This window comes from Aquarana catesbeiana, linkage group LG01 (assembly GCF_042186555.1).
Source record: "Aquarana catesbeiana isolate 2022-GZ linkage group LG01, ASM4218655v1, whole genome shotgun sequence".
NCBI classification, from domain to species: domain Eukaryota; kingdom Metazoa; phylum Chordata; class Amphibia; order Anura; family Ranidae; genus Aquarana; species Aquarana catesbeiana.
Window position 1 is genome coordinate 623,694,740 of NC_133324.1, and position 13,109 is coordinate 623,707,848.

Below are 13,109 nucleotides of genomic sequence, written 5' to 3' on the forward strand. Positions count from 1 at the left end.
AGGGAGAAAAAATACCTTGATTCTTGTGCTGTAGCAGCTGCACTGCCGGCCATTCACTGAAATTCTCTCCTCGTGCAGTCAGATAGTGGGCGGTGCTGGCTGGCGCCGCACGGGACGAGGCACAATGGAGCAGCACGGCGTTCTCCTGCTCCTCCCTCTCAGGCACACAGACAGAGCGAGGCTGAGGCATGATGATGAGTGTGGTGGGCGGCGCGAACGGAGGAGACAGTGAGTGGCTGAGTGACACACAGGCAGCCATGGCGGCGGCCACCGCTGCTGATCTTTAGGTCAGGAGTCAGTCAGGACACAGCCACACAGGCAGTGAGCGGCCCCGGAGAGCGGAGACACACACTCACACAGAGAGTGAGTGAGTGACACACAGCTGGCATAGTGCAGCAGCGGCGGCCGCCGCTGCTGCTCTTCAAAGTGCTGATGCTGACACAGGCAGTGAGCGGCCCCAGCGGTACTACAGTGCAGCCAGCCTACCGGGATATTTCCCGGTATCCCGGTAGGCCAGTCCGGCCCTGATGGATAGTGACCAGGAAAGTAACATTTCAGAGTGGTAAGTATTCAATTTTCTTTTGAGCAGTGGTTTTCAGCCTCAGTCCTCAAGTACCCCCCTGACAGGACATGTTTAGGAAATTTTATCTTATCTAAAATAGCTGTCCAAAATACAAAGCCATTGATTTTGCTTTAAAGCACCTGTGCAAGATGAAGGAAAACCTGCAAACATGGCCTGTTGGGGGATACTTGAGGACAGGGTTGAGAAGCACTGAACTAAAATCAAGCTGAAGACAATCCTATTCTAATTGTGGACATTTGAGGGAAATCAAGATTTTTATTTATTTATTTTTTAAAGGTTGGGCTTTGTGTTCCTTTTCTTAAAATTGGCTTCACTTCCTGTCACATAGCCAAACAGGAAGTGAGAGTAAAACCCTAATATTTTTCCTTGGGGACACACATGTCAATCTAACTAGTGCCCCCATTATGCAAATTGCACTCTAGCACTTTGTTGTGTACACCCCAAATTATTAGGTATTTTGGGGTTTATTAAAGGCAAATCCTTTCTGCAATACAAGTGTAGTTGATGAAAATCAGAGGGATAGCATTGGTGATTTTATCATCCAATCATGTAGAGGCAATGATGCTGTTTTTTTCTTTTCCTTGCATGTCCCCCTCGGATCTCCAGCAACTGCACTTCTAAGTGCACTTGTAGTGCAAAGTGGATTTACCTGTTAGTAAATAAACTCCAAGATACATAATAATTTGGGATGTACATGGCAAAATGCTAGAGTGCAATTTCCTGAATGGGGAAACTATTTAGATTGACCTGTGTGTCCCCAAGGACATACATTGGTAGGGTTTTACCCTCACTTCCTGTTTGGCTATGTGACAGGAAGTGAATAATTTTGAATGCGAAATTGGCAAAATTTGGGAGGTGTCTTCACCCTATCAGGGGTGTAGACATCCCCCAAAACTTATATCCCTCTGCAGTCTATCCCCAAGCAAAAATAAGAGAGGATTTTAATGAGTATAACTTTGCAAAGACACATTCCTAAGTTCAATTGTGATGCATGTTAATGGCCCATTTAGACCTTTAATAGAAAGTCATCAGTTGCCTTTGACTCTAAACCAGGGATCCTCAAACTACGACCCTCCAGCTGTTGCAGAACTACACATCCCATGAGGCATTGTAAAACTCTGACATTCACAGACATGACGGGAATTGTAGTTCATTAACACCTGGAGGGCCGCAGTTTGAAGACCCCTGCTCTAAACATTATTTTTGGCCAGTCCTAGAAATCTGCATCTGTTTTTCTATTAACCACTTTGTGTCTGTGCTATAGCCAAACGACGGCCACAGCGTGGACCTGAATTTCTGGGAGGCTGTAATAGGACAGGCTCCCCGTATGATCCCTGCTGCGCGCACTGAGTCACTGAGACTCGGGTGATCACAGATTGAAGTAAGGGCCGATCTGTTTATTTTTTCTACTCATGATGACAGCGTGAGAATAATGCCCCGTACACACGGTCGGACTTTGTTCGGACATTCCGACAACAAAATCCTAGGATTTTTTCCGACGGATGTTGGCTCAAACTTGTCTTGCATACACACGGTCACACAAAGTTGTCGGAAAATCCGATCGTTCTATACGCGGTGACGTAAAACACGTACGTCGGGACTATAAACGGGGCAGTGGCCAATAGCTTTCATCTCTTTATTTATTCTGAGCATGCGTGGCACTTTGTCCGTCGGATTTGTGTACACACGATAGGAATTTCCGACAACGGATTTTGTTGTCGGAAAATTTTATCTCCTGCTCTCCAACTTTGTGTGTCGGAAAATCCGATGGAAAATGTCCGATGGAGCCCACACACGGTCGGAATTTCCGACAACACGCTCCGATCGGACATTTTCCATCGGAAAATCCGACCGTGTGTACGGGGCATAAGAATAAAAGCTGATCACCGGCTTAGGTGCAAGGGACATTGGTCCCGAAAAGGCAATTCTGCCTCATCTGTGCCCACCAGTACCACCTTCCAGTGCCACCTATCAATGCCCACCAGTGGTCCCAAGCAGTGCTGCCTATCAGTGTAACCAATCAGTGCTGCCTCATCAGCGTACATCAATGAAGGAGAAAAATTACCTGTTTGCAAAATTTAATATCAAAATATCCAAAAATATACAAAATTATTTATAAAAATCTGTCTTTTCTTTTGTTTGAACAAAAGAAAAATACCACACAGGTGATCAAATACCACCAAAAGAGTGCTCTATTTGTGGGAACTTAAAAAAAAAAAAAAATTTGGCTAAGTATGACCGCGCAATTGTCATTCAAAATGGATCAGCGCTGAAAATTGGTCAGGACAGCAGGGGGGTTTAAGTGCCCAGTAAGATAGTGTTTAATTTCCATGCCAAATATGGATTTCTGTAATAAAGATGTGTGCCCGCTGTGTATACGGCATGTGTGTAAGCAAGTCGCACACATATGAACAGCACTCATTGTAAATCATGGGGTACAACCTGTGATGCAAATTTTCAGTCCCAAGTGGCCTTAGGCTCTCTTTCCACTACTGCAAGTTGTGCGACTTGACACATGTGAAGTTGCAGGACTAGTCAAAACACATGTATTTCAACTCCAAAAATGGTGCAACTCCAAAAAAAGTTCTTGCACTACTTTGTTCCAACTTCAGTGCGACTTTTTCTCAGATGTTTTGAATTAGTCGTATGACACAGCATTAAGGCTCGGTTTCCACTATTGAACGCCCAAAGTTGCGTGTTTTTTGCCACAAGTTTCCCACAACTTTTTACCAAAACTTGAAACAATGCCTGTGTATTTTTGAGGTCTATGGACCTCAAGTCGCATCAAAGTGGGACCAAAGTAGTGCAGGGACTACTTTGAAGTTGCTGTGACTAATTTATGGAAGATCTAACTGATTGGCCAGTGTATGGTGACCTTTAAAGATATGAAAACTTGAATTTCTGGTGTTTAAGCCTCATATACACGATGGGACTTTGTACCCCATGTACGGAGCCTGCTCTGCTCAGTGGGGATCGCTCCGTCGATCCCCGCTGGGCAGGCAGACGACAGGTCTGTCTCTGCACACTGTGCAGGGACAGACCTGTCAGAGTGCCGCTCTCCTCTATGGGGGATCGGATGATGACGGACCATAGAGTCCGTCGTCACCCGATCCGATCCGCAGATGTATGGAAAAATAGGTTTTTCCTCCGTTACACTTTTTAGGATTGGAGTGGGTCGGATGTCAGCGGACATGTCACCACTGACATCCGACCCTACATAGAGGTCTATGGAGTGTCCGTTCAGGTCTGAGGCGGACCTGAAAGGTCCGTCCGTGAGAGGGGAGCCTTAGGCCCCTTTCACACTGGAGCGCTGCGGGTGGCAGCGTTAAAACTGCGCTATTTTTTGCACTGCTTTACCGGCGGTATTCAGCTGCTAGCGGTTTTAACCCCCGCTAGCAGCCGAAAAGGGGTTAAATCCGCCCGCAAAACGCCACCGCAGTGGCGTTTTGCCGGCGGTATAGTTGCGCTGTCCCATTGATTTCAATGGGCAGGAACGTTTTATACACCGCTCAAAAGATGCTGCTAGCAGGACTTTTTTTAGGCCCCTTTCACACTGGGGCATTTTTAGGCGCTACGACACTAAAAATAGCACCTGAAAAACGCCCTAAAGAAGTGGCTCCATTCACTCCAGTGCGGACTTTCATACTGGAGCGGTGCACTGGCAGGGCATCACAAAGAGTCCTGCCAGCAGCTTCTTTGGAGCGGTGAACTCACTGCTCCTCCCTATTAAAATCAATGGGGCAGCGCTGTGATAGCGCCGGCAAAATGCCAATCCAGCGGCGTTTTACGTGCGGATTTAACCCCTTTTCAGCCGCTAGCAGAGGTGTTAAAACCGCCCCGTGGGGGGTTAAAACCGCCCCACTAGCAGCCAAATAATGCCGCTAAAACGGCAGCAAAGCGGCGCTAAACATAACGACACTTTACCGCAGACACCCCCCCGCCCCAGTGTGAAAGGGGACTTAGGCTCTATTCACACTAATGCGTTTTTTGATGCATTTTGCAGAAATGCAAGGGAATTTTTTAACATGGGTTCCTATGGAACATGTTCACATCAATGCATTTTTGTGCCTCTGTGTTTTTGGAAAGGGTCGGGGACTTTTTTTCCCGCAAAATGCAGCGTTTTGTTTGTAATAGATTTCAATGGACCTGCATCCAAAACGCAAGTACCACGTTTTTACCCCGATTTGCATTTTTTTATTTCTTTTTTTTTACACTGTATATAGCTGGTTGCTAAAAAGGGGGCTCGGAAACTGTCCGCTGCGTCCTTAATAACCTATGAGTCATCAGCTAACTTCCTGCTCAATGTAAAAAAAAATTGTGAAAAAAAACAGCGTGGGGTCCCCCCCAGGTCCATACCAGGCCCTTGGGTCTAGTATGGATTTGGAGGGGACCGCCATGCCACAATTAAAAAAAAAAAAAAATGGCGTGGAGGTCCCCCCAAAATCCATACCAGACCCTTATCCGTGCATGCAGCCTGGCAGGTCAGGAAAGGGAGGGGACGAACCATACCAGGCCACATGCCCTCAACATGGGGGATGGGTGCTTTGGGGCAATGGGGGCTCTGCGCCCCCACCCCAAAGCACCTTGCCCCCATGTTGATGGGGACAAGGGTCTCTTCCCGACAACCCTTGCCCGGTGGTTGTCGGGGTCTGCAGGCGGGGGGCTTTAACAAGGGGGCCCCCAGATCCCGCCCCCCCCCATGTGAATGAGTATGGGGTACATTGTACCCCTACCCATTCACCTGTAAAAAAAATAGTGTAGTGTTAAAAAATACAGTAGACAATTTTTGACAAGTCTTTTATTACAAATCTTCTCCGCTTCTTCCTCCATCTTCTCCTGCATCGTCATCCTCCGCTCTTCTCCTTCTCCCCCTGCTTCTTCTTCCGCTCTTCTTCTGTCTTCTTTGTCCGGTGTTCTTCTTTCTCCACTCCCGCCGACAACCTTCCTCCGATGCTGCGTCCCGCTGATCTGTTGGCGCCGATGTCCTGCATTTCTTAAATAACGATGGGGGCGTGGCAACCGGATTATGTCATCAGAATGACACGCCCCCTTGTGACGTCACAGACCCATCATGCCCCGGGCTGTAACATCATAAGGGGGTGGGGTCACCAGATGACATCACCCAGTGACCCCGCCCATGCCTAGATAAGTCTTTGGGCACATCGCATACGGCATTACAGCAGGAGACAGCGAAGAGTCAACATCGGAAGAAGAGAAGAGAAGAGGGGAGAAGACAACGAAGACCGGGCAAGAGCTAGCAAAAGAGCAGAAGAACCCTGCAGAAGGCACAGGACAACGGTAGAAAAACCGGAGAGCGCGGAGAAGAGAGTGGAGAATTCGGAAGAGACCCCCGGAGCTGCATAATAAAAGACTTGTCAAAGACTGTCTACTGTATTTTTTAACACTACCCCACTTTTTTCCCTAGGTGAATGGGTAGGGGTACCATGTACCCCATACTCATTCATATAGGGTGGGGGCCTGGATCTGGTGGCCCCCCTGTTAAAGGGGGCTTCCAGATTCCGATAAGCCCCCCGCCCGCAGACCCCAACAACCACCGGGCAAGGGTTGTCGGGAAGAGGCCCTTGTCCCCATCAACATGGGGGCAAGGTGCTTTGGGGTGGGGGGCGCAGAGCCCCCCTGCTCCAAAGCTCCCATCCCCCCATGTTGAGGGCATGTGGCCTGGTATGGTTCAGGAGGGGGGTGGGCGCTCGCTCGTCCCCTTCCTTTCCTGACCTGCTGGGCTGCGTGCTCGGATAAGGGTCTGGTATGGATTTTGGGGGGACCCCCACGCCATTTTTAAAAATAAATTTGGCATGGGGTCCCCTCCGAATCCATACTAGACCCAAGGGCATGGTATGGACCTTGGGGGGGACCCCACGCTGTTTTTTTTCTCGATTTTTTTTTTTTTTTTTTTTTTTTTTTTCAGCCGGCATTTTTTTTTTTTTTACATTGAGCGGGAAGTCAGCTGATGACTCATGGGTTGTTAAGAATGTGGCGGCCGGCTTCCTGGCCCCCTCCTTAGCAACTGGCTATATACAGTGTAAAAAAAAAGAAAAAAAACGCAAATCGCAGTAAAAACGCTGGTCCAAAAACGCGGCAAGCACTGCTAAAAGCACTGCTGAAACACTCAAAAGCAACATGCATAGATGTGAATTGAGCCTTACTGTCCTGCTAGCGCACCGCTCCAGTGTGAAAGCCCGATTCACACTGGAGTGAATAGAGCCACTTCTTCAAGGCGATTTTCAGGCGCTATTTTTAGCGCTATAGTGCCTGAAAAATGCCCCAGTGTGAAAGAGGCCTTAGGCGCCTTTCACACGGACGGCTATACTGTCGTAGTTAAAAGCATGTTTTTTTTTCTGTGAAATTTTAACTCCAGGCACTGCGATCAGCTGCATTGGTACAGTGCGATTAGCTGCGGTTGCGTTTAGCTGCGGTTTGCCATTTCTATAGCAACCCGACAGGGTACCGACTGTATTGAACTGGGATCCGCCTTGGATCCCCGCCAATACCCAGCACTGTTTGGTATGAATCTTGAGGGGGAACTCCACGTCAGATTTAAAAAAATAAAACCGGCATGGGTTTCCCCCAAGGGGCATACCAGGCCCTTCTGTCTGGTATGGGTATTAAGGGGAACCCCCTACGCCGAAAATAAAAAAGGGGTGGGGAGTCCCCCCAAATCCATACCAGACCCTTATCTGAGCACACAGCCTGGCCGGTCAGGAAAGGGGGTGGGGACGAGCGAGCTCCTGAATCGTGCCAGGCCACATGCCCTCAACATGGGGGATGCGTGCTTTGGGGAAGGGGGGGCGCACTGCGGGCCCCCCACCCCAAAGCACCTTGTCCCCATGTTGATGAGGACAAGGGCCTCTTCCCGACAACCTTGGCCGTTGGTTGTCGGGGTCTGCGGGCGGGAGGCTTATCGGAATCCGGGAGCCCCCTTTAATAAGGGGGGTCCCCAGATCCCGGCCCCCCACCCTATGTGAATGAGTATGGGGTACATGGTACTCCTACCCATTTACCTAGGGAAAAAGTGTCAATAAAAAAAACACTGCACAGGTTTTTAAAGTAATTTATTAGACAGTAGGGATGAGCCGAACACCCCCCTGTTCGGTTCGCACCAGAACATGCGAACAGGAAAAAAGTTCGTTCGAACACCGTTAAAGTCTATGGGACACGAACATGAATAATCAAAAGTGCTAATTTTAAAGGCTAATATGCAAGTTATTGTCATAAAAAGTGTTTGGGGACCTGGGTCCTGCCCCAGGGGACATGGATCAATGCAAAAAAAAGTTTTAAAAACGGCCGTTTTTTCAGGAGCAGTGATTTTAATAATGCTTAAAGTCAAACAATAAAAGTGTAATATCCCTTTAAATTTCGTACCTGGGGGGTGTCTATAGTATGCCTGTAAAGGGGCGCATGTTTCCTGTGTTTAGAACAGTCTGACAGCAAAATGACATTTTGAAGGAAAAAACTCATTTAAAACTACCCGCGGCTATTGCATTGCCGACAATACACATAGAAGTTCATTAATAAAAACGGCATGGGAATTCCCCAAAGGGGAATCCCGAACCAAAATAAAAAAAAAAAAATGACGTGGGGGTCACCCTAAATTCCATATCAGGCCCTTCAGGTCTGGTATGGATATTAAGGGGAACCCCGGCCAAAATTTAAAAAAAAAATGACGTGGGGTTCCCCCTAAATTCCATACCAGACCCTTCAGGTCTGGTATGGATTTTAAGGGGAACCCCGCGCCAAAAAAAAAAAAAAACGGCGTGGGGTCCCCCCAAAAATCCATACCAGACCCTTATCCGAGCACGCAACCTGGCAGGCCGCAGGAAAAGAGGGGGGGACGAGAGTGCGGCCCCCCCTCCCTCCTGAACCGTACCAGGCCACATGCCCTCAACATTGGGAGGGTGCTTTGGGGTAGCCCCCCAAAACACCTTGTCCCCATGTTGATGAGGACAAGGGCCTCATCCCCACAACCCTGGCCGGTGGTTGTGGGGGTCTGCGGGGGGGGGGGCTTATCGGAATCTGGAAGCCCCCTTTAACAAGGTGACCCCCAGATCCCGGCCCCCCCCCTGTGTGAAATGGTAAGGGGGTACATAAGTACCCCTACCATTTCACGAAAAAAGTGTCAAAAATGTTAAAAATGACAAGAGACAGTTTTTGACAATTCCTTTATTTAAATGCTTCTTCTTTCTTCTATCTTCCTTCATCTTCTGGTTCTTCTGGTTCTTCTGGCTCTTCTGGTTCTTCCTCCGGCGTTCTCGTCCAGCATCTCCTCCGTGGCGTCTTCTATCTTCTTCTCCTCGGGCCGCTCCACACCCATGGCATGGGGGGGAGGCTCCCGCTCTTCTCTTCTTCTTTTCTTCTCCTCTTCTCTTCTTCATTTTCTTCTCCGGGCCGCTCCGCAATCCATGCTGGCATGGAGGGAGGCTCCCGCTGTGTGACGGCGCTCCTCGTCTGACAGTTCTTAAATAACGGGGGGGCGGGGCCTCCCGGTGACCCCGCCCCCCTCTGACGCACGGTGACTTGACGGGACTTCCCTGTGACGTCACGGGGAATGCCACAGGGAAGTCCCGTCATGTCCCGTGCGTCAGAGGGGGGCGGGGTCACCGGGTGGCCCCGCCCCCCGTTATTTAAGAACTGTCAGACGAGGAGCGCCGTCACACAGCGGGAGCCTCCCTCCATGCCAGCATGGGTTGCGGAGCGGCCCGGAGAAGAAAATGAAGAAGAGAAGAAGATGAAGAAGATGAAGAGAAGAGCGGGAGCCTCCCCCCATGCCATGGGTGCGGAGCGGCCCGAGGAGAAGAAGATAGAAGACGCCGCGGAGGAGATGCTGGATGAGAACGCCGGAGGAAGAACCAGAAGAGCCAGAAGAACCAGAAGAAGAAGATGGAGGAAGAAAGAAGAAGCATTTAAATAAAGGAATTGTCAAAAACTGTCTCTTGTCATTTTTAACATTTTTGACAGTTTTTTAGTGAAATGGTAGGGGTAAAAACCCCCTTACCATTTCACACAGGGGGGGGCCGGGATCTGGGGGTCCCCTTGTTAAAGGGGGCTTCCAGATTCCGATAAGCCCCCCGCCCGCAGACCCCCACAACCACCGGCCAGGGTTGTGGGGATGAGGCCCTTGTCCTCATCAACATGGGGACAAGGTGTTTTGGGGGGCTACCCCAAAGCACCCTCCCAATGTTGAGGGCATGTGGCCTGGTACGGTTCAGGGGGGGGGCCGCACTCTCGTCCCCCCCTCTTTTCCTGCGGCCTGCCAGGTTGCGTGCTCGGATAAGGGTCTGGTATGGATTTTTGGGGGGACCCCACGCCGTTTTTTTTTTTTTTTTTGGCGCGGGGTTCCCCTTAAAATCCATACCAGACCTGAAGGGTCTGGTATGGAATTTAGGGGGAACCCCATGTCATTTTTTTTTTTTAATTTTGGTTCGGGGTTCCCCTTTGGGGAATTCCCATGCCGTTTTTATCAATGAACTTCTATGTGTATTGTCGGCAATGCAATAGCCGCGGGTAGTTTTAAATGAGTTTTTTCCTTCAAAATGTCATTTTGCTGTCAGACTGTTCTAAACACAGGAAACATGCGCCCCTTTACAGGCATACTATAGACACCCCCCAGGTACGAAATTTAAAGGGATATTACACTTTTATTGATTGACTTTAAGCATTATTAAAATCACTGCTCCTGAAAAAACGGCCGTTTTTAAAACTTTTTTTTGCATTGATCCATGTCCCCTGGGGCAGGACCCAGGTCCCCAAACACTTTTTATGACAATAACTTGCATATTAGCCTTTAAAATTAGCACTTTTGATTTCTCCCATAGACTTTTAAAGGGTGTTCCGCGGCATTCGAATTTGCCGCGAACACCCCAAATTGTTCGCTGTTCGGCGAACTTGCGAACAGCCAATGTTTGAGTCGAACATGAGTTCGACTCGAAGCTCATCCCTATTAGACAGCTCCGGGGGGGTCTTCTTCCGACTTCGGGGGGTCTCTCCGGTTCTTCTCCACTGTCTCCGGCCTTTTCTCCCATTGTTCGACCTGTTCTCTGCGCTCTCCGGGTCTTCTGCCGTGCTCCTCTGCTATCTTCTGTTCTTTTGCCGCTCTTTTGCTAGTGAGGAGCCCGGTCTTCTGCCTTCTGCCTTCTTCCCTCTGCCTTCTTCCCTCTGCCTTCTTCCCTCTGTCTTCTTCCCTCTTCTTTTCTTCCGATGTTGACACGACGGTCTCTAGAATGCTCTCCGAGCGCTCCGCTCTGACTTATATAGGCGGTGATTCCGCCCCCTTATGCCTTCACAGTCCCTGGGCATGCTGGGACTGTGACGTTTTAGGGGGCATGGTCACGGGTCATGTTAACCCCACCCCCTAAAATGTCACAGTCCCAGCATGCCCAGGGACTGTGACGGCATAAGGGGGCGGGGTCACCGCCTATATAAGTCAGAGCGGAGCGCTCAGAGAGCATTCCACCCGGAGAGACCGTCGTGTCAACATCGGAAGAAAAGAAGAGGGAAGAGGGAAGAGGGAAGAAGGCAGAAGGCAGAAGACCGGGCTCCTCCACTAGCAAAAGAGCGGCAAAAGAGCAGAAGATAGCGGAGGAGCCCGGCAGAAGATGGAAGCCCGGAGAGCGCGGAAAACAGGTCGAACAACGGGAGAAAAGGCCGGAGACAGTGGAGAAGAACCGGAGAGACCCCCGAAGTCGGAAGAAGACCCCCGAAGTCGGAAGAAGACCCCCGAAGTCGGAAGAAGACCCCCGAAGTCGGAAGAAGATCCCCGAAGCCGGAAAAAGACCCCCCGGAGCTGTCTAATAAATTACTTTAAAAATCTGTGCAGTTTTTTTTTTTATTGACACTTTTTCCCTAGGTGAATGGGTAGGGGTACCATGTACCCCAAACTCATTCACATAGGGTGGGGGCCGGGATCTGGGGACCCCCTTATTAAAGGGGGCTCCCGGATTCCGATAAGCCCCCCACCCACAGACCCCAACAACCAATGGCCAGGGTTGTCGTGAAGAGGCCCTTGTCCTCATCAACATGGGGACAAGGTGCTTTGGGGTGGGGTGTGCCCGCAGCGCGCCCCCCTTCCCCAAATCACCCATTCCCCATGTTGAGGGCATGCGGCCTGGCACAGTTCAGGAGGGGGGCGCTCGCTCCTCCCCACCCCCTTTTCTGACCGGCCAGGCTGCATGCTCGGATAAGGGTCTGGTATGGATTTAGAGGGGACTCCCCACACCGTTTTTTCGACGTAGGGGGTTCCCCTTAATATCCATACCAGACCGAAGGGCCTGGCATGCACCCGAAGGGGGAACCCATGCCGGTTTTCCTCGCGCTGCTTTAATAGGAAGATGTATTTTTCCTATTGCAGCGAGCGCAAGATGCACCTCGCCAAGAACCAGCGCGATCCTATCGCGCTGGAAACATTCTCATGTGCAGGTACTCCTGTGTGTACGCTGGTTCACATGCTGGATTAAGGATCTATCCAGCGCACCAATTAAGGTCTGAACAAGCGCAGTGCATTCATCTTAGTAAATGACCCCCTCTATCGGTTGCTCATGGAGGTCGCTGCCCCAGCAGACAATCCACAGCCAGTAAGGTAAGAGGCATCATGTTTTGGTAAGTAGTGAAGAGGAGTAAAAGAGAGCCATGCCACTAATATCACTTTTTCCTGATAGCCCTGGCAGGTTGTCAAAATCATCTCACTTCAAATGTAGAGAATGATCCCCTTCAAGGCATTCACACTCTAGAAGAAGCTGGTCAAGTACCTCCTCCCACCATCACAGTAAATTGTCATCTTCCCACCAAATACAGCACGACCACCATACCCAACCTGCAGCTAATGCCTGCTGGATATGCGGAGCGCAAGCCTTTCCTAACAAGTTAGCTTGCCAGACATGTGCTGAAGAAGCAACCAAGGAAAAGGAATCTTATGCATTGGAAGTATCGAATATAATCAGAGAATCTGTAAAAGAATCAATTCTGCAGGTGTCAGCCACAGAACCAGTTAGACCAATTCAAAGCACATTAGCAACAATCTCCTGCACACCGCAAGAATCAGATGACTCATCAGCTGAAGAAGATTTTCCAGTGTCAGTCAGTTTCGATTATGCTTTAATAGACCCCTTTGCAAGGTCAGTAAAAGAGGCGATTGGTTGAGAGGAACCAAATAAACGCCCCACAAGCTCAGGAATACTTCCCTAACCTAAAAAGGGACCCAGAGAACTTCCCTTTTATCGATGAACTCGAGGAGTTAATTAAAGATGACTGGCAAAAACCCGACAAAAAGTCCAGCTTAAACAATAGGATAGCAAAGCTATATCCTTTAAAAGAACCAGCCGTAAACCCTCTCATCACGGCACCTGTAGTAGATGCTTCTGGCTAGACTAATGCGTCTGGCTAGACATGTGACATTGCCAATAGAGGACGCGGTGACTTTCAGGGATGTCTTGGACCGGAAAATTGACCTCGACCTCAAGAAAGCCTATTTAGCAGCAGGAGGAGCATGCAGACCAGCTATCACCCTAGCGGCAGT